This window comes from Amphibalanus amphitrite, unplaced genomic scaffold (genome assembly GCF_019059575.1).
Source record: "Amphibalanus amphitrite isolate SeventyFive unplaced genomic scaffold, NRLGWU_Aamphi_draft 000009F_arrow, whole genome shotgun sequence".
Lineage (NCBI taxonomy): Eukaryota > Metazoa > Arthropoda > Thecostraca > Balanomorpha > Balanidae > Amphibalanus > Amphibalanus amphitrite.
Genome location: NW_024881505.1, coordinates 1,422,519 through 1,443,644, shown reverse-complemented (window position 1 = coordinate 1,443,644; position 21,126 = coordinate 1,422,519). Strand labels below are relative to the sequence as shown.

At 55.4% G+C, this 21,126-nt stretch overlaps 1 long non-coding RNA gene across 1 annotated transcript in view; it reads left to right on the top strand.

The window, feature by feature from the left end:
- LOC122380407 overlaps window positions 1–20,050 on the top strand; it is a 33,813-nt gene extending 13,763 nt beyond the window's left edge. Inside the window, exon 3 of the long non-coding RNA XR_006256321.1 lies at window positions 17,237–20,050. This is a non-coding gene — a long non-coding RNA (uncharacterized LOC122380407). The remainder of the gene's footprint in view (window positions 1–17,236) is intronic.
- Window positions 20,051–21,126: the final 1,076 nt, after the last annotated feature.

Here is a 21,126-nt window from a genome sequence, read left to right as displayed (position 1 = left end):
CAGTTTTGAGTTGTATGATAATTGATGGTTTTTGTGAGTAATGGCTGTATGTTTGTGAGAGCGTTCAAATGACTATTAATCGTTGCCATGGAACTATTATAACGTATACGATGCTGAATTTATTTAAAAGCATGATTCCATCATCAAAATGCTAATGCAAAGTTTCGTCAATAGCGTTTGGAATTGTCATTGAATATAATAACATGGTAGCTGACGTGGGATTGTTAACGTCAAACCTATGATTTTTAACCATTTTCATTACTGTTCTTGTTTCACTCTTGCAAAAACAGGACTTTAAAACGTCATAGAGAGGACGACATTTGGAACCACTTTAAGTGAGATGCATTTCCTCTAAAGCCTGACATATTTCACAGAGTAGTCATTGGACGGCTCACGGCACTGGTAGGGCCTGAGACCAACAGAGTCAAAGGGAGAGTTAGACAGCGGCAGTTAACATTGCCCAAAACGTTTTATTGGTGTAAGATGGCAGCCCAACGAAGGGCTATTGAAATTGATTACTTTCCCATTCATTTGCTGCGAAGTCTTCTCTATGCGTAAAGCAGATTTAACGACACTTACTGAATGTAGCCACCATACGGGGTTATTTCACTGATATTCTTTTGAAGTCGTTACGTTGTATCCTGGTGCAGTATCGTAACTTTCGCTCAATTCAATCGCAGCTTAGGGCTAAGGTATTGCAAACCGATCATGGCTTCGTCTTCTCCATCAGAAAATATTTAAAGAAGCATAACCGCAGCTGTGCTGACCTGAGAGTGGCACCTAGTTATGTGAGTAGTTGCTTCAGGTTAAAAAAGCGACCTGGGTTCGCGATCAAGAATATTTGACTCATTCTCGGAAGCTAAAACGTTCAACGAATGCTGTGTAGTCTGCTCTTGAGTACTCGAAGAGAATCTCAGGTGCTGAAATTACTTTAGTGAGGCCATCAGCCCTTGGGGCTTCCAGGTCACTTCCAGTGCACTGCCCGGTCGCTCCCGGACCGCTCTGAACTCATCTGGGGATCGCCATCTGCTCTGGCGACTGGCGACTGCCGGCAAACACCGTAAATTCCCGGTTTGAGAGGATTTGAAAGTCATCGCCGACGACGGACAAAGGAGTTATGGACAGCAGCGCGGGGCGTCCAGCCAACCGCTCAAAACAGCCCCGTAAAACGCCCCTCCCCAGTCCCCTGCTCCACAGCCCTGGCGCTCGGCCGGGTCCTGGGCGGGGCTCTGTCGGTCCAGTTGACTGCCACCGGTGACCCTGTATGAACGGGATGGAGATATGTGACTATGGGGTCTGGCGCGGCTGGAACAGCTGCAGTGTCAGTCTGAGCGAACCTTCACGACTGGATGTTTGCCTGTAATGTAGGTAGTTGCAGATGTCTTCCCCAGACACCCAGCATTCTATGTGAGGTAGACGCTTGATGATAGAGGCGACTCAATAAGCTAGTCTCATTTTCATACATCATAAAACAACATCAACATCTTAACGCTATAATCGTACACTAAGTAGTGTTCAATCGAACTTTTTAAAATCTGACTTCAACGAGAATCGAACTCATGTTTTCGTCGAGCCCCATAAGCTGGTCACTCTCCCCTACAACTCTCTCCTCACAGCGGTCCTCTCCCCAGCTCTCTCCTGCGGCCAGTACACCCTCTCTGCCTCTCCGCGAGGCCAAAGCCCGCATAAATTTGCAGCGTCCCTGTATGCGGCGCGACCTTGGCTTTCATCAGCTGCGCCAAAGGTGCGAACGGCTCGCGGGGTATGTCGGGGCGTTCACGGGCGTGCAGGGAGGAGGACCATGTAGCGGGGCGCGGCGGCGCCCATCGGTCGGTCGGTCACTCATCCCACACCTCTGAGCCACACGGCGCCACGCCGAGCCAGCCATCTTATGAATGAACCGCGCCAGTCAACCTGCTCACGCGCTCATTACCATTATTTTGTAATTCAAATTAGCCTGTGTCGTAATTAGAATCCAAGTCGCACACCACTGGACAGGGGACTTTTTGCACTGCTGTCTGCCGACGGACGACCTTGTGGTCACGTGACCGGCCGACTGGAAGTCAGGTCAGTGGGTCTCTGACGGGAGGAGGGGAAGTGACCCCGCTGGCGACCTCTGGAGGCTGAGATCATCCCGCAGCCGTACACTGCCGCAGCCTGTCCGCGGAAGTGACTATTGAATGGCGAGCGATGGGCGCCCAGATGAATAATGGAGAAGGCGTCGGCAGCCTTCACCAAGATTCGCCGCCGCTCGCCACGGTCACAGGAAGTGTGTCCATTGTCAGTGGGACAGTGAGCGGCGGCAGAGGGGAGCAGCGGTCACGTGACCGGTCAGAGATCGGCGGGGCGGAGGACAGCTAGGTAACGTGACGGCGGAGGGGGAGGGTTGATCAGGGTGAGTGAGGGAATGAGGGATGCATATGATGCTGACACTGAGAACATCCTCTAATCAAAGGACCTGGGGTACGGGGATTACAAATCGCAGAAAATCTTGTTTATCTAAAAGTTATAAGATGTACTCCAAAAAAAAGTGCAAAAAAAATCAATATTGCAAACAATGCGCATACTTTTTGTACGCGCTATATCGTTGTATTTTTTGTTCTGCATTTTTAAGACAATTTTAAACGAGATCAAATGAGATCGTCGGCTCGTCTGTATCGTCTCGTCAGCTCGTTTGTCCTCTCTCGTCCGATCTCTCCGTCCCGTCTGCTCAGCCGACTGGACGTCTCGTCCCTTCCTTCAGCTCGCCCGTCCGTCCAGCGCGGCGCCATTGAAGGCCCATCGTGGCCGTTTTGATGATGTCAAATTGAGTTTGCCCGGCGGCCGGACGCCAGTCGGGGCATTGATGGACGCCCTCGGACGCGAGACGCCCCCCCCCCCCTCCGGACAGCTCGGCGCCGCCGGGGGGGGGGGGATGGACGGACACCTCTCGCGGAGCGGCTTATTGACTATGTGAGAAGGGAGGGTGTGAAGGGATGGTGTCGATGATTCACGGAGCGCGGCTGCCCTCGCTGCCCCCGTTCCCCGGTCGGCGCGGCGCAGAGGAGCGCTTATTGCGTCCGCTGGCGGCGCGCGCGCGAGCCGGCCACTGACAGATAAATCAGCACTCAGACCAGAACTGCGACGGCCGGCGTGATTTACATTCACTGGGGAGGTGTCGGTACCGCCAGCGGAAATCGTGCAGTTATGCAGGGAACAAGGCATGCCCAGATTGGCAATCAGCTGCGCCGCGGCCGAGTGCAATCTGAAATGTTCACTTTTATCAGGGCCAATTTTATCAAATAAAAGAATAGACATATGGGTTACCACACTGGGCTCAGCTAATGCTTTATTTACCTAGATAATCTTGTCTCGATATCAGTGAGGCTCACTGTGACCCCGTTGGGAAGGCACGCCGGTCGGTTTTAGTGAGACCTCAGTAACCCACCGAGCTCAGCCCGATTCAGTCGACCGGCGCGGCGATAAGGAACGTCCATTCACCTCAGTGTCTCCGTAACCCAGAGAGAGATGCCCGTAATGGCATTCCCGTCCCAGTGATTTTGTCTGCCGGCCGGCCTCAGATTCCATTACAGCGGCCGACAGATGCCATTAGGCGCCATTATCATAAAACATACATATTTTCGTCGTTTGGCCGGTTACTCTGTATCAATTACAGTCATCGGGCTCGACGCGTCTCGTAAAGAGCGCCGTGTGCGCGCGGCCGGCGGCGCCGCCCCGACTGTGATGCCGGCGCCGGGCTGGGGTGATCCTGGTGACCCGGGCTGACCTCTGACCCGGTGCGCACCTCGCGGCCGGACCACCGCGCCGGGCGGCGGAGACAGCCTCACCCACGCACACTGCGCAGCGCGCGCTGTGACCTATGGCCGCGTGATGGTCACTAGTCAAACGGTCCGCTCATCGGGGTCGCGTCGCTCGGGCTGGAAGGAACCGCCGGGGTGGCCGAGGTCGTCAAACAGCCTGCTCTCTGTGTTTGGGAGCTGAGAGCTGAGTTGGTATGCGCTGGTCGTGTCAGTCAGAGACTGGTGAACGCGACTCTAACGGGGGTGCCGGCGCCCGGCGGATAGGGTGGCTGCGTCCAGAGTGTTGTCGCGTGTGGACCGCGCCCGCCTGCAGTGTGGACAGAGGGTGGACGGATGGACGGTGGGTGGTCCGCTGAGTGGGTGGCTGAGTCTGACTCGGCGGCACCTCCGAGTCAGCAGAGTCGCCTGGGAATGACTCTCACCAGACGTCCGATCACACCGGCTCTCTTAGACACTAAGACATAATTTTTAAACTAAAAATCGCAGGCTGCTTCACGAGTGACAAAAGTAAACGACTCACAGTTGCATACCCTTCGTCATCTTCAGCCCAACGGACCACCAGTCTCCGGCTCCTTTTGTTCCGCGCGGCGGTCCGACCATCTCACATCTGACCAGGGTCACGGCACGGTGCGGTGACGTGGCGTCTTCTGAGATGACCACATACCTCTGACTGGCCGGGCTGTGACCGAGCGCCGCAGAGCCGCACCTAGCGCGCGCTCTATGAGCCGGCGGGGGCGGGGGCGGCGGCCGCGCGGCGACCGCGGCTGGCCATTGTGCGCCGCGGCTCGCCGCCGACGCGGCCCGGCGCGCAGCATTAGTCGCCGACACGGCCGATCTGGCGGCGCTCTGTTGCAAATTCGCCGCTGAATGGTGTCGCCGGGAGAGGGACAAAGAACGGCACGCCGACGGCCCCGCCCCGGCGTCCGGCCAGCGGCCCCACCGGCGTCCCCGGCACACGGTGTGGCAACGGTGGAGTCCAGCTTCACCCGGTGTGACCTATCACGCATCAGAGGCTCATCATTTGGAAGGCCCAAAACGGCTTTTCGCCCGCACTTTGGAACTGGTTGGATCCCGTTTGTTTGGAGTTTATTGCACAGAAATTATTGTCGTATCAAACTGTGCTATAACTCTCTCAAGTTTGCTCCATTTTGGGGCAGTGCACATTGCTAGGAAGATTATGCTGAGTGACCGCTAAACTTTTGCTAATTACGTTTGCAAGGTTCTATGATATTCCCCAAGGGATATTACTAATATTGGTCATCATGGGCGCGGCTTCTTCTCAAAAGCTTAATGAGGAGCCTGTTTATAGCATCTTAAAGCCTGCCTACAATACGTAACGCGGTAAGATTTATCGCAGAGTGCTCGCAATAACCTAAATTGCAGTATGACTGGGCGCTGGGCAGGCTGTCCGCCCTGGCTGAGAGCCTCACCCGCTCTGTGCCGTCTTTGAAGCGGGCCGCACCCCGGCACCAGCCGGCACCTGCCGAGAGTCGCTGGACGCGGCGAGCAGTGGCGCTGAGCGCGGCGAGCAGTGGCGCCGAGCGCGGCGAGCAGCGGCGCCGAGCACGAGCCGGTAATGCCCCGTCCGACTGGAGACATTCAGTAGCCGCTCGACGACCGGCTCGGGCCGCGTGCGGTTTCATAAATAACGTACTTGTAAAAGACTGGAAATTTATGATCTAAGGACATCATTTGGCTGGCGGTGGACGCGGCTGCGGCGGTCGGGCACATTCTGCGGTCTGAGTACGTGTGGCGTCGGCAGTGAATGGGACATGCGGCTGCTGCCAGTGCCGCGGTCTGTGCTTGGGTCTGTGTTTGCACAGGTTCGTACCGCGCTTTGTCCTCCTACAGTGTGGGTCTACAGCGCCGCCGAGTTTGGGCCGGCGCCGGCCAACTTTGGCGGCGCGTTGTTGGCTGACGTGCTCTTTGAACCCGGTGATCAAAGATGGCGTTTCGGGAGCCGTGGGAGCCGAACTCATTTCCACCCGTCTGCGGACCGGTCCTGCTGGGAACTGCCCGAATATCGGCGCCGTCTCCGAGAGCGCGGCCGGCCGTAGGCGCTCAGACACGTACACCACATCCAGACTGGCGCGGAGAGATCGGGTCTCGGAGCTCCTCGGCGCTCACTGGTTGGATAGTGTGCTTCCATGGGATGGTTCTCGAGGGCTTTCGACTTAAAATTTTCCCTGGATTCTAATCTAGACTCCGTAGTTAGTGTCGGGTGTGGCCGGGCCGTTCTTCAGAATTGCGGATCACTGAATCGATTCCTTGCGGTAGGTTCGAAACAACTCACATGCTTTTCAAGAATAGAATGACTGCACAGCATACCTCTTCCGAAATCATGATAATGCTCATAGCTCATTCTCTCAGCGACTTATGTTTTTTATCCTTTGGATTTCGGGCAATGCAAGACTGAAGTAACGCACGTCGCCCGAAAGAGTTCATCTCAGTAATCATTTTGTGGCTGACAAGGGGAATGTTTCACGTAGGCCACAGGCATTCGATGCTATGGCACGTGGGGAGTTACGAGCGGGCCCCCGTGCCCGTTCCTCATTCTCTGGCCTCTGCTGGGAGGCCTGGCCGCTTGGACGGGATGCCGAGCAGAGTAGGACGTGCTGGAGAGCTTCACTGGAATCTGCGCGGCGCGCGGCGGCTCGACCGCGACGGCTGCTTGATTGAGCATATATATTAGATACTGTTTTGTGGCTTGTCTTTTGGGCGTCGTATTATTTTGTGTTTCGTTTGCGGAGAACTGTGTATTGCTCTCGATTGAAGAGCATAGATCCGGGATCAAATTTTAATAGTTTGAAAAAAACACTACCAAAATCAGCCGTTCCCTCTCAGCCGAATGCGCACAGGACACCCTGCGATAACCAGCCCCTCGATCATCAGCGCTCTCCGGGCGTTTGCCAGCGGCGCCAGTGGTGCAGGGCGCCGCGATTGTCGCTGCCGCGCCGCGATTGTAATCGTGCCGAGCTGTGGGGCGCGCGCAGCTCCGAGATGGTGCGATCGCGGCGCGGTGCGCGCGAGCGGCCTCGTCGATACGGCGCCGATAATGGTAGTGGGTCTTACCAGGCAATTTTCCCGAGAATTACGGGCAATTTTGTGTGCGTGATAATCGATTGCGTCTTCGGCGTGGCCGCTCGGATTCCGGGAGAGAGACGGTGCCTGGAACACATGTGGCTGGATGAGGAGGTGACTGACCACTGAACAGTGACCAGTAACTAACGGTCACTGACGAATGACCGCCTCCCAGTGACACTGGCCATTGAGTACTGACCATCTAACCGATAACCATTGACCTGTTACCTAGCATGTACCGATAACCACAGACCAACAGGTATGCAACTTTTGACCAGGCGGACCTCAGCTGGGGAAAGATGGTCCGTTTTATCGAGTTTCGCTCACTAGTTGAGGTGTTCTTCAGTCCGATATGGAGAAACAGCCGACTGACCGAAAAATGCGCTGACATGTGGCACGCCCGTACCGTTAGTTTGTTTACCGTATAGCACATGCAGCTCGTGTGCCGCATGCCTTTCCATGTTTGACATAGGTCGTAGATTGCCGAACGAAACATGTGCTGTGGGCGCCTTTCTCTTTCAACCATGAACTCTATGCATAGATTGGTGCATGACTTCGGCTCAACTACCAATCTTGTCCAGCACAGTATACATTGCTCGCACACCGTTTTCTTGTCCTCTTTCAAACCGATGTGAGCACTCTGAGCATGTGTCCTGTTATATCGTTTTTCGAGTGGAGACATCCGAGCTCAGAAAGCCTCTGCATCTCCTCGCCTGTCAGTACCGGAACAGAACGGAACGAACGGAACGGAACGGAACGGCGGGAGGTCGGCGTCCGTTACACCGTATATGGCCCCTCATTTGGCATATTCCAGCGGCCATTGTGTACCGTCTTGGCGGTATGAATAGGCGGAAATCAGCACAAATCGACAGAAAACCGTGAATGGAGCGGCCCATGATGGAGGAGGGTTTGCTAAACACGCGTCAGATTCGAGCCGGCGCCGCCCCACCGCGCGCCGTTCAACGGCTCGGCGCGGTGTCGGGTTCGGTGTCGGGAGCTATAGAGCGCGGAGGACACCACACAGACACAGTGGCACAGGAGGACCGGGTGGCGGCTGCTGTCGGCCCAGACTCCACCGGAAGAGGAGAGGAGCACCTCGGCCGCGGGCCCGACTGTTTGTGGAGAGCCGGATGGAGGTCGGGCAGCTTCATCTGACGCTGATCGTACCCGGGGCGGCGGGATTTTGTCACTTGCGGTGCTTCTCTCTGCGTTCGGTAACGCTGGGCGGTCATCTGGGCCGTCCCACAGGATCCCGCCCCTGTCCTCTTTCCGGTTAGTTACACCTCCGCTCTCCCTCTGATCTGGCGGCGGCGCCATTGTGCGCTTTACCAAAGACAACCAAATACGCCGCCAAATTGGATTAGGCGTTCGCCTGTGATGGCGTGTCTTAAAAGCATTAGCTGATTTCGCGGACGCGATAACTAGACCACGAAAACACATTTCGCGCCGCGTTAATCCAATAGATGTGGCTTTTAGTTGGCCGGTGTTCGCCACATAGCAATAACGCCGCGACGAAAGCCTGTTACTGATTTGTCATGCACCACCTTTGAAGGACCCCGCCGCTCACATGAGTGTCTCTTTAAAACGATCAGTTTATATCCATCAAAACTGCACTTGGGGCTCGACGACTGTCGTTCAAATTCCGACGTCCGCACCTCGCGATGCTTCTAGGCCACGCGCTTCAATAACGTCAAAGTTTTGTGTTTTCTTTCCATGTCGGTCGGCCGTATTATCGCAGCAGGATCTAGCCATCGACCGACAGCCTGTGTATGCCATCCAGCATGCACTGAGAGCTATTGCAACGCTTCGTGCCTGTTTCATGGACAAAGTTGTAAAATGGGTGTGTTTTTATTGCTGAGAACTAACGACACGACGCACGCCTGCCCCTGTGTTTTCCTTTGCTGGCCAAACATATCGATCAGTGCACGACAAGTCAAGCGTTTGACGTTGAATCTGAAGTTTCCGTCGAAATGATGGGTGCCTACGGATTTATAATGGCCAGCAAATGTCCTAGATGGACGAATTAAAAGGCACTCATTTTAATTACGTTATATTCTAATAGCATATTGACTCAAGTCGCCATATCCCTTCAAGTTTAGCTAAGTTCATTATTATTATTTTTACGCCTGCTCGCGAACAAACCTGGCGGCCTGCAAGCGACATCATCTTATCGGCAGCCCTCACACGCCCCTTGCGAGGGTGTTGACCTGACATAGGTCAGCTGCGGCTGGGCACGGGCATTGGAAGCCGGAGAGCTGTCCAACAATACTCAGTCGAGAGTGTCGACCTGTCGGCGCGGATGTCGGAAGCCGCAGTGCTGCAGGAAGGAAGGCTCGCATTAGCGATGTCCCGTCGCTCCATCGGGACATCATCATCATCATATGGGCCGGCGGGTCCCACCGCTCGAACGGCGCGGCGCGCAGAGGAAATTCCGCTAAACCGCTTAGGCGTGGCTGATGCGGTATTTGGTGGTGGTTTCCACCTGTCGGGCCGCGCTGCGCGCCGAGACGGTGCGGCGCGCGCGGCCGCTCTGCGCCGTTTTTGCCTGCTCTGCGGGGAGCGGTGCGCCGTTTTTGTGTGGGCTCGGGAGTCGGCGACTGCCGCCAGTCGCGGTCACCGTGGGCCGGGTCAATATTGACCGCCGCCGGCCGCGGCGCCGCCGACGCTAATTGTATTTGTTGTTGCCGCTCGAGTCGCTGATTTCCAGCCTGCGACGGGGCCGACGAACAGGAGAGCTGCCACTTTTTCCGTGCCTTTTTACCGGCCACCACCTTTTGTTCGTCTGCTCTGACGGTCGATCCAGACCGGTGGGCACTTTCAGGGTTCGCCGTGGGCCCGGTCGGCGCAGAAAGGCCCTTTGAGATGCGCCAGCGCGGGATAACTGCACTGCCCTCCGGCGGTGTGTGTACCCGACCGGTGTGCTTTTTATACACCTGACAGATATCTGAATGGGGCACCGCGCCAGTCTGGGTGAACCAGGGAACGGCATTTCGTCAGTCCTGCTGACTTCCTCAGTGCGCTGCTGACCTCATGACATTCCGTCAGGCAGCTGTATGAGTCAGCCGTCCCCTGGGATTTGGAGTACCAATGTCGTTCCACCTCCTTGTCAACCCTACGCCCCCTGGGTCATCAATGATGGATGGAAGTGTAACTTTGCACTCGTGGCTCTACTCACTGCTGTAACCCATTTCACAACCTCTGCTGCTTCAAAACATTCTGGGAAATGTATTTTAAGTCTGAATAAGAACGAAAAGTGTTTCAAAAATTATGTGGCTGACTCGCCTTCCTTCATGGAGCTTTCTTAGGTATCAGTTCAACAATCAACACAAAATGACCAAAATGAATAGGTATAACAATAGTTTAACTTTTTTATTCACTATGTAGTAGGTAATTACGCTCAATCAAAATCTTTCAAACAAACTGACGGCCGTTTTATTTCTTATCACGTCATTGCTTTTACGAATCTAATATTTTCTACTCCGGCAGCTAGTCTGACAGATACAGTCTACTGGTGGCTTTCCTCCCGTAAACAGCTGGAACCGCTTCCGTTGTCACCCCAACTCGCTTGCTTACATAACACACACAGTCCCATAGTTCACACCACAGAGTGCATAACACACACACTGCGCTGTCCTTGTCACCAGCCGGCCTCACATCTCACCACGGCCGGCTGCTCACAGCTCACCATCTCACCGGGCGGCCCGCCCCTCTGGGCGGCGGCGGCCGGCGTGGGCGGGGGCGGCGGCAGCGGTTCACGACCAAGGCCGGCCGGCCGGCGGCGGCCGCTCGCGTGCGGCTGGCTCGTGCCGCGCCGTCCGCTGCGCCGCAGGTGTGAGCAGGCTGCACGCACTCAGTGCAGGCCGAGCAGGGCCGCGCCGAGATGGACTTCACACGCGCCGACCGACCGCTGACCGGTCAGCGCAGCACCCTCCGTTCCCGGTCCAGCGGCGCTGCACGGCGCGGAGGGGAGGCCGGTCTCACAGGAGCCGGCCGGCCGCCGGTCGCAGGAGGTGGCGGAACTGACCGTGACCCCGGCGCCGGGTGCCGGCAGGGTCAGCGTGCGGTCGGGGCGGGGTGCCGGGCCCCGCTGGACGCCACGCGGCAGTCAACAGCGCTTCGTGAGTCGTGACGCCGGCCGCCCGATGGCGGTGGGAAGCGGAAGGGTTTTCACATGACGGACCGAGTTCGACGGACCTTGGGGCTTATTAGATGAAGTAACGAACGCCAGTCACCGGAGCCGACATTGCATGCACAAATCCATACCGTAAACCTGTTTCCGTGAGGTTTTAGTGCCCACCATTGAACTTACCCAGGTAATGTGTAAATAGATTCTGGATCCCCAGAACAGTAAGCCGATGAAAATGTGCTTATAATATCGATCGTAATGCCAATCATTAGTTTCAATCGTTCCTATGTGTGCGACTATGCGGCATCTAGAGCGTAGCTCTTCATTAGCTATCTCCATACCGTGACCCCGTTCATCTACAGTCCCGTCCCCGCCCTGCGCCCTCCGGCAGTGGCCAGGTGTCTGGGAGGCCCATCCCGGGGTACAATGAGTACACCCTCCCACCCACGCTGCCGCCGCCAGTGGCGCCGTCGGCCGGTATAACACGGGGTGGAGTAACCGCAGCGCGCCGGCCGACCGTGCACTTCACTCGTAACGCGGCCGGCACCAGCCGACTGTGTTACCCGCCGACTCATTAGCAAAACCGCGGGTGACGTCATCTAGGAAGTTCGAGTGTGCACCACTGGGTGGCGATGGTGTCGATTCGACCCTGGTCGGCTCTGAAGGGTTAACACAGGACGTGGTGACTTTATTTGTTTGATGGTCGGTCTTGATTTTCTATACGTCTCTGTTACGTCCTTATGGGAATATTAAATGCGCATGGACCTTGACTTTGAAAGTATATCACTCTGGCGTGGTGCTCGGGTCATGGTCGTCATTCACACCACCCGCTGCACTTGTAGGCTTCGCGAGCTGCCCGGCTCACGGAACCTGGCTCCCCTCCGAGCCGCTTGACGCACGTGTGATCGTCGGTGAGCCGTTACCGGCGCCTCTGTCGCACATTCCTCCGTGTGGCCGCTCTCTCTCTCTACTGTCCTGTCCAGTCCTGATGGAACGACCGCACCCCGATCCACCAGCGGAACGCACTGCGGCACCGGCCGACTTCATTCCGTATAGGTCAGATACAGGCTCATAGTTGTGGACGCTGGTTAGGGGCTTCACGGTTTACAGTTGAGACACAATCAGGGGTGGAGAAATATGCCGAGTTGGGGTTGCACGGGCGCAGCAAATCCGCCGCCGCCCTGGCGGTGACCTTGACCTCCGCTGTCTGGTGCGGCTCCAAAGCCAAGCCGGCGCAGCCGGCGTGGAATTGGGAAGACTCGTGCTACCCCAACTCGGCACATTTGTCCACCCCTGGACACAATGCGAAGTATCTCTCGCTATCTTCTGATCTACTCTGATTGCATTTACTTTTGAAATTAAAAGTGAGCCTGCCTAGTACTGTCTGATAATGCTTGGCACCGGGTTGCTTGTCTCAGATGTTACGATCATTTTCACTGTGTCCTTTGTAACCCTCAGTCCAGTTTCCCATGATCTTTTTTCCATTGTCCCGACAATCTGCACTTGTGATCATCGGTCTTCATATAACTTCTGCTCTCTGGGGCCTACCCTGTCCCTAATCCTACCGATACACTTCGTATTCGCTGCTGTCGCGACTCTCCTCTCTTCTTATCGTCTTCTGTGGTGTCCCCTCCTCGGTTCCTGCACCATCCCTATCTGTTCTGCCCCTATCCGTCTAATCGTACCTTGGCCGGCTGCGTTCGATGCACGCGGCACGTGCTTGTAATGGCAAGCAACCCTGCAGCTGCTGGACAGACCGGCAGACCGGCAGACGGTCGGACAGACGGTCGGTTGGTTGCCCGCATCTCGGGCTGCCCTCTCGTCATGGAGGGTCGAAGTGAGGCGGTGATTATATACATGGCCAGCCCCAGGGGCCAGTGCTAATTCGGGACGTTTCGCGGGAGGCCAGGTGTCTGGACCCGCCTGCAGTGCATGTACGGGCGCCCCGGGGGCCCGTACTTGCGGCCACTGGCCAGAGGTGTTAACGTGTGTGTAGCAATGTTCTTTGTTAGAGTCAATTTTGTTAAATTTCGGCACTTAGCGACAAGATTTTGTGTAGTTCGGAGCATTGGCTGATTTTTGTCTCGACCTAAACTGAACCTGTTCTCGAGGAGATCCCTTGAAGATGTTCTCGAGGTCGCATGGCTGTGACCTTATACCGTCACTGTTTGGTGACCGGGTGCAGAACTTATCGAGAGTCCGGCGTCCGCTGCAGCTGCCGCTCCGAGCGGATCCACCAGCTGCCACTGCCGCTGCAGCCGGGTTGCGGCAGCTGTCTGCCTTTTGGACAAGGAGACAGACGGAGAGATGGACGAAGAGACAGACAGAGAGATGGACAGTCGGAGGCGCGGCGGACGTCGCGCGCACCCCTTTCACTGCGCACTGCCGCAGTGTGCACTGATGAGCCAGCTGTTTGAGAGGATGTCACACGCGTGCAGTCGTGAATTGTCCTATAGAGGTCGGCAATATTTATCAGTGTGAGCTAGAGTCATCTGCAGACAGGACCACGGACATTCGGCTCAGAGCGTGTGAATTGAATAGGTACGTATGGAAGAGTGGATCTGGCTTTGGGAATGAAGGACGTTTGAGAGGATATCTGCTAGTTCTTAGTGTTGACTGACCAATACTGGACCGTAGGGATCCATATTTTCATAAGTTATTTTTATGTTGGGAATTATTTTTTCTATTCTGTTTATTGCTGTGTATTGTTATTTATATGCAGCGTAACCAACCTGTGAACGAGATTGCAGAGCGCTCAGGGAGCTGCAAGACATTGTCAACATGAAGCCAGGCATGGCCAGGTGTTCTTAGTTTGAGGCGAACAGAACAACTTTAACGTATTAAGTTTGACGTTTCATGTATCGCAGACAGAGCAACATTTCTGGGGTTCATTAGCATATCTTTCACATCTGAAGCATGCAATGCCATTTGAGGTGGTTCCGTTGTTGTGTTGATTTATTACCTTGCCATCGGGGTTGTTTTGGACCTCACAGTCATGCACGTTATCTGTTTGGGGCTGAGTGGTGCGAAGCAACAATCACTTCTTTGATTGCATTGAATAATTATCACTTGGTCCATGTCTCTAATGGCCAACTGTTCTTCGAGTGGTAATTACCTGAGCATGTTTATTTAAATGCATAGAGAACAGGGCGCGCGGTTCCATATACCACCTGGCCCGGCATCAACTTCCTGCCGACTGTCCTCTAAGCCGGGCCATAATTGGCGTTTTCGTGCACAGGCTAATTTGTTGTTCATTTGTTCCTGCTGAAATACATGGGTGATGCGTTTTCCAGGCTTGTTGCCGAAATTCGGGTGGTGTTGGAATGCAGACTTATCTATGCCTATAGAGGAATCTGTCTGTGAGTGGAAGAATGAAAACGTTTGTTATCAAATCAAATTTATTGCAAGTGTTTTGAGTTGTCCGCAAATTCAAGTGGCTGTAGATTCCTTTTCCAGATTAGCAAATAGATTTGTTTTTACATTTCATTACATACATGCTCGAGCAATTAGGTTTTTTTTTTTGCTTTTTTAGGAAAGCATGGAACGCCGATTCCGACGAGCTACACAGCACACATATCGACCTGCTCGTCAATTTTCCGTGTTGCAGTGCGTGAATCGTTTGAGCGCCAGTGGATATCCCAAGACCCATCTCCCCTCCCAGTCAGTCGAACAGCCCGACCGTCCCGCGGCCCGACCCTCGGCCCAGCCGACCCGCCACCGATCAAACGCCCATCGCCACCGCTCTCGGCAGCACGCGCGCCACCAAGGTCTATTTAGCCATCCAGAAGTGCACCACCTTCGACCCTACGGCGCCAATTTTTCATATTCAACAAGGCCAAATTGCAATGGCTTAGATTTCATAAGCCGCGGTGCGGCCACGCCTGGTGAGACAGATGTGTTCAAGTAGGGAGCAGGCAGGGCGCTGAAGCCAAATAAGCTGTTACCAGCCCCGCAGCCGGGATAAAGGACGAAGATGGAACCGAGCCCCGCAGAACCGGAACGAAAGAAACGGAGACGGGGAGACTGAAAAGGGGGAGATATTCAGATGGCAGGATAGATTTATTTCGCTCGAATAAATCGTCGTTTGACATTCAGACGGGATAAAACATCAATTTATCTAAATAATCGAGTAACAAACAAACAGCCGCAATAACATGGAAGCAGATTTTCGATTGGCAATGCTATTTGTTGTCAAAATTATTTATTTATTCTGAAGTCATATTTAAGCCACCTAATGCTTTAGGTAGGCTAACAAGAGAAAACCACTTATGACATTTCAAAAGTTAATCAATCATTTCAAAAGCTTAAATTTAGATTTCACTCGTGAAAGATTTTAACATTTTAGGTATAAAGGCCTGGCTACACTATGCCTTTTTTACGAGTTTGCGTGATTTGCGGAATATCGTTCTGGAAAGAAACGACATTACGTTTTTGTTTTATGTTTTTTTTTTCATATATAAACTTTTAATTAACCCTCGCACGACCAGGCCATTTCTCATAACACGAACGACCAGGGGGGGGGGGGGTTGTTACGACCCCCCCTGGCGTTTCGAAACGGAAGGTCGTAGAGCTTAGCGGAAAAAACCAACGGATTGCTCTCAACGAGATCTCGCGATTGGTGGTATATTTTTTGGTCCTAGGTCAACATTTGACCTACTTATGACCGGTCAAAGGTCAAATTTTCCGCAAAAATCAAACTTTTTCAACTTTCCGCGGCGATTGCGGCAAAACGGTGGGAGATATCGACTTGAAACCTTCACTATCGTGTTCCTTGATCAATTCTCTATCGTTTGGTATGTATTTCGTTTCCCTAGCTCTAAAAATGGCGCGTTGGGAGCGCCGGAAGTCGGCAAGGTCACAGTCGGCGGCAGAAATTCGAAAAATCAAAATTTAAATTTTTGAAATCTGATTGTATTTTTGGATTTGGGAGTTCCATTTGCTCCCTATAGAAGCTAATATTGCTGCATATTCCCATTGAGGTGACAAGAATTAGCAAAATAGTGGTTCGGGCGCTTTTCAAAAATAGTACCGGACGCTGTTCCTCTTGTGACGTCATAGCTCCGTGACCTGACCTGACCCGGTCAATTTTCTTGCACCACACGATAGCCAATGCTTGCCCCAACATGCATGGGAAGTTTCATCATGATCCATCAAACAATGTGGGTATCACCGGCAGAAAACCTAGGGATTCGGCGCACACGTTTGGTAACTGTCGGCCGGAGGCTGTACCTCTTATGACGTCATAACTCCGTGACCTGACATGACCCGATCAATTTTTTTCGGCAAAAGATGCGCAAAGGTTGCCCCAGAGGGTATTGAAAATTTCAGCCCGCTACGACAAGCCGTTTAGCGTGCACTTTGAAAAAACCTCAGGGGGGGTTGATACAACCCCCCCCCCCTAGGCGTTCTAGGGTTAACATAAACGTTTTATTAACTTTTATATAAATATTAAAGAAGTTAAACTAATAATAACTTTTTTCTAGAACGATATTACGCAAAACACGCAAACTCGCAAAAAAAAAAACGCACGCAGAAAACGCATAGTGTAGCCAGGCCTTAACTGTCTAATCAATGTCGTTTCCTTCAGCACCCCGGAACCCTTAAAATTCAACTCTGTTTTCTTTTTGTTTTAGACAGCACCTCCGACACGAATCTCTGTCTCTCTGCCGTCTACATGTGGCGTGAATCTCTGTCTCTCTGCCGCCTCCTGCGGCGCGCCGCTGAGGACGCGTGTGAGCCCCCCGCAGCTGTGCCGCCGGTCGCCTCAGCCCGACCCTGCCCTCCGTGGCCCGCGCCACCGCCTTTCAGCAGCTCCGCCGGCGACGCACCGGCTTACCGAGACCGTTTTCCGTTTACGTATGATTTACTCTGGCGATAAATTTCCGGCTCGGGTGCAAACAATGAGCGTTCGGTGCCTTTCACGGGCGCGCCGCTGCGGACCACCTGGCCGGCCGGCCGCCGCGCCGCCACTGCCGCCGCCGCGCACCGTTGGGCCTTCTCTGGGGACGGCCGACGGCGCCGCGAGCTCAGCACCTGGCCGCGATCGGTCCGCCGCACGAGACGCCACCCTTTGAGCCCGCGCTCCGCCACTCCCACGGCCCAACGAGAGCCGCCTCCGAGAGCCTTTCAGTCCCGTTTGCATACGACGTTTTATTGCACTGGCCTTTTTATAGGCAGATGAGGTACGGTGCGCCGATTCTGACGCAGGTGTGCGCCGTCCTTTTTCCAGGTGCGCTGCGTTCCCGAGCGGCGTTCCGAGGAGAGAGTGAAACGGACGGAGAAAAGGAGCCGAGGACCACGTGCTCTGCTGCCGCCAACTACCCGCGTCGGCCGAGGTTTGGATTCGAGTCGGCGACGGTCCCCTCCACGCTGCGTTAGGGTGTAATATGTAAGGTGCGAGGGTGAGAGGGTGAGAGTGGACTGGTCAGCGCCGCGGTGGTCCCCGCGGCTACTGTCGAACAATATGTCAGCCGTAACCGTTTGCTGTTATGGGGATCGGTTGTGGATGGTTTGTCATGGCCAGCTGTGTATAGGACTGGGACAGAGGAGAGAGTCGGTGAGCTCAGTGCAGAGATAGTCGACAGAGTCGGTGAGCAGGGGGCAGAAACAGTGAACTTAGGACAGTCGGGGCGATGGGACAAAACTGGTGAGCCGGGACAGGGAAGTTGAGCTGGGGACAGAGGCGGCGAGCTGCTTGGTTACAGAAGCTTTAAGCTGGGGACTGAGACGCTGAGGACGGAGGTGCGGTGGCGCGCCCAGCTGTCACTCTGGACCGGTGTGAGGCGCCGTGTGGGCGGACGCCGAGCTCGGGCACCCGTAGTGTCTCCCATTATGGGCGCTGTCACCGGCCGCCGCCGGGGAGGGGATGGGAGAGAGCCGGGAGGCAGCCGACAGCCGGCCAGACGTCATTTGTTTCCCTCTGTCATAGAGGCAAATGGCCTTGTCGCTTAGTCCCGCTGACCTTTTGACATTTGTGAAACTTATTGTGCTCGGGGAATCTCATGTGTCCAATGGCAGATTGATGAGCATCTCTCTCATTTGTTTTATTCGATGGCTGGGCTTTATCATCCAAAAATTGGTTATTCAATAGACAGTAACACAGATTGCGCACTACTCATAAATCACGATATCAAAACATACCGTCGCGAATGCGGAATGTCTCTCCGACCGAGGTTCAAAGGTTAGATGAAAAGACAACCCGGAAAAATCAAATCTTTTATTTGGCTGTTAGTCTCTCCCACAATTAATGCTCGTATGGTGTAGACAGCCCGAGGGCTCAGCATAAGGCGCTCAGTATTGCCGTGAGTTCCCACACGGTTGGCGTCGGTCGGGGTGGTGCCGGTGGATGGACCCGGGGCCGGCCCGCTGGACACCCCTGAGCTGCACCGAGCAGGTGTTTACCGGACCGCTTCCTCACGGCTGCGGTCACGGCCCGCGGCGCCGCTCCCAGCCGGCGGATTTCCGTGAATCCGCGCCGTGACGCCCGTGACGGGTGTGACGGCCGCCCTTCCCGCCGCCACCCGCGCTCCATAATCGTCACGCGGCTCTCCTGGCACGCCGAGCGCCGCTGCCGGTCCGGCCTGTCGCTCGGTACGCCGCTCTCGCCGCACTCTCAGCCCGCCGCGCCACGATGTGTCAAATTAGCCGACGCGACTCTGCAGCGTTAATAAGATTAATGAGTCGGCCGTCGATAAGAGCGGCGCGCCATCCCGTCACTAATCGCCGCGACGGCCGCGGCGCGTCTGCGGCCGAGGTGGCGCGATCCGCCGCGCCGCCGACGCCGCCAGGTCGTCACGGGTCGGTGCGGGTCAAACGTGGCCGTCATGCGTCGACGCGGCAGCGCGTCTTAATCAGTAATTGCGGTCCTGCTGGCGGGGCTGGCCGGGCGGCCGGCGTGAGGCAGGTGTGGACCAGAAAATATCAGCCCGGCGCGGCCGGCGCGCGCATCCTGCAGGGATTAGCGGCGCCGGCGTGCGCCCCGCAGTCGCCTGCGCCGGTAAATACAAATGATTCCGGTAACGCGAGCCGCGGCATCGCTGGCTGCATCTACGTGTTGTCATAATCGGGCATCTCTGCCGGCGGGCCGGCACGGCGGTAAGCCCGTGCCTGGCGCGCGCAGGCCCGCCGACACCGCAGCTGAGACGAACTTAAACCTCCACGGATCGCACTTAGCAACACCTCCGCACCGGCCGCCGGACCGAGGGCGACGGCCCACAAAGCTGTGAATTCATGCTGCATTGGGCACCGCATATGATTATTTCTCATAAGGAGTGTCGGGTGCTGATAGGGCCGGGCAGCTTTGACACTGGACATCATGCGCATTTATTTACCTGCCAGCGCTGATCCCCGGCCAGCCGCTCCCCGAACCGGCCGGCGCCTCTCTGTAATGAACCAGCTTCATCTTCTTGCTTGTGCAACAACAAGGGAATTTTCGTGGCGAAACTTAGCATGCAGACTCTGAAGACCCGTCCCTGCTCGGCGTTTGCCAGTTCCTGTCGACGCGGCGGCCCGTCTCTGAGCTAGCTCGCGCCGTTGTCTTTGTGCCGCTCCGGCTGAGTCCCCGGCGTCGGCCACCACTCATCTCCCTCCGCCGCGAGCCGCAGAAACAATGCTGAGCGCCGCTTCAATTGAAACGTAATTTATCGACACCTCCCGACGAGGGGCGCGCTGACAATCAACATCGATTGCCGGGGGCGGGGGGCGGGGCAGACGGGCCCGGTCACCGGGCCGCGCTGCTGCGTCCCAGCACCCCCCTGGGACCCGCTGTCCCCGCACAGTGGCCCGGCCGGTGACATGTAGTCCCACACATTGGGGCAGGGCGGCGACAGGGGCAGTTGGCGCCGCTGACGAGGCACATCCGTCCACAGAGGGAAATGGATGACGCTCGCAGCCAGAATAGCCCTTCAAAGGCGATTCTTTAAAGATGGATAAACATGGGGACGTTACAAAACTTAGCCGAGACATAGTGTGTGCAATGTTTGGTTGTATGACCTGATGTATCTTGCTTGTTCGGTGTTCACTTGTGTTTAATAAATGTCGAAATCCAAATGTCTGCGTCTCATATCGCATTTGAAGTGCAGATTGGTACCTTTGCTTTGGTATGTATATTTTAGAAGGATCATCAGAATGAATGGCATAAAGACCGATTAGTATTTAGTGCATTGTCCTATTTGACATTAACGTTTAATAATCCTATGCAATCATCAGATCTTCAACAATCATTAAAAACAGCATCTGCTTTGTTCAGTTAACCCTGCCATTTCGTTGCCGGCTGCGGACACCCCGGCGTGCCTCCCCGTCTGATCAGAGAGCTCTGGTCAGCTGTATCAGCCGAGCACCTGCCGACCTTCTCGGGCCTTTCATCAGCGCCGAGCCGCGATCGGGCGGCGCCGTTCTGGCTCGCGCTCGGGCGGAGGCCAGATGCAGGCCACCGACAAGGCCCGGCCGGTCGGCCCAGAGGTCACAGAACGACCTGGTAACGCCTGACAGCCTGGCAACAGCCCGCTACAGCACCGCCGCCGGCTAGTGGGCGCCCAGCGGCCCCATACAGGTCCGCCGCGGGACGACATGGGTCCATCTCGTTTAGGATAACGCTTCGTTTATTTCAGACCGACATAGCTCTATCGACGCTTCTGTCCTCCCTCAGATGTGTTCATGTTTACTATTTCCCTCTGGTGCCATGTCATCACCTGGGGCCCGTGGGGCCACGCCCGGTCCCGGGTCCCGTGCGCCCCAGCAGCCCCTCCCTCTCTCCCCTGCCTCTCTCCCGCTCTCGCCGCCCTCCATTAGGCGGCGCTCTGCCATTGGCCGCTGCCGCCGGCCGCCGCTGCATGACTGCTGGAACGGCCCGCGTCGTTAGCCAGGGTGGAGTCGACACCCACGGCAATTGTGATGATTCTAATGAGCCGAGCTAATGAACGAAATGGCCAGATTACACGGTCGCTCGAAGGCCGGCCCGGCTGGTCCGGTTGGTCTGGTCCGGGTCTGGTCTGACTGACCGGACCAGGCATGACACCGGCACGGGCTCACGGTGCAGGGAGTCGACCCGGCGCAGAGCGGGCCGCAGCGGGCCCTGATTAGATGCAGACCACCGCTGGGTAGGATGGCGATTCGGCGGCG